Consider the following 620-nt stretch of genomic DNA (forward strand, 5'->3'; position numbering starts at 1 on the left):
TTTTTAAATGTGATATTCAAACCCAGATGGATTTCTTTCTGAGTCCTGGATCTTCTCCCTTGCCTCACTTTTATTTTCCTTTATATCTGTTGTTCTTCCCAGCCACTTCTCTTCTCTGAGGAGCTATATCCTAGAAAGGTACACTGGCTGCTCAATTTTAAGAGTATAGAGGGGCTAGGTGCTCCATGAGTCCTGGGTGGCACCAATGGCTTAATCTGGATTTCTAGTATAAAGGTTGGTGGTTTGAACCCACCCAGAGGCTCTGTGGAAGAAAGGCCTGGTGATCTAAAATCAATTTGATGGCAATGGGCTTTTTTTTGGTTTTAGATTGTGCCAGCTCTTCAGTCTCTGTCATAGGCACCTAGTACTTACTCACTTTGGGATGGGGAAAACCCTTCCCAGTTTCAGCCCCTGTGCTCACACTGGCCCACAGTGCTTTCCAGTGAAACCTTACTGGCAGTTCTGAAGACTTCTGTTTTCATGTCCATCAGAAGCCTCCTCCTGTCTGCACGTCTCTTTTGCAGATATTGCTACCATGTAGGTCTTGTGACTATTTGTCTCTACCTAATTATGGTTTGGTTCATAGGGAAAACTTTGTCCTCTAGTTGTGATAAATGTTA

The sequence above is a fragment of the Orycteropus afer genome, unplaced genomic scaffold, assembly GCF_000298275.1.
Source record: "Orycteropus afer afer isolate SDZICR_OR568_19922 unplaced genomic scaffold, OryAfe1.0 scaffold00354, whole genome shotgun sequence".
NCBI classification, from domain to species: Eukaryota; Metazoa; Chordata; class Mammalia; order Tubulidentata; family Orycteropodidae; genus Orycteropus; species Orycteropus afer.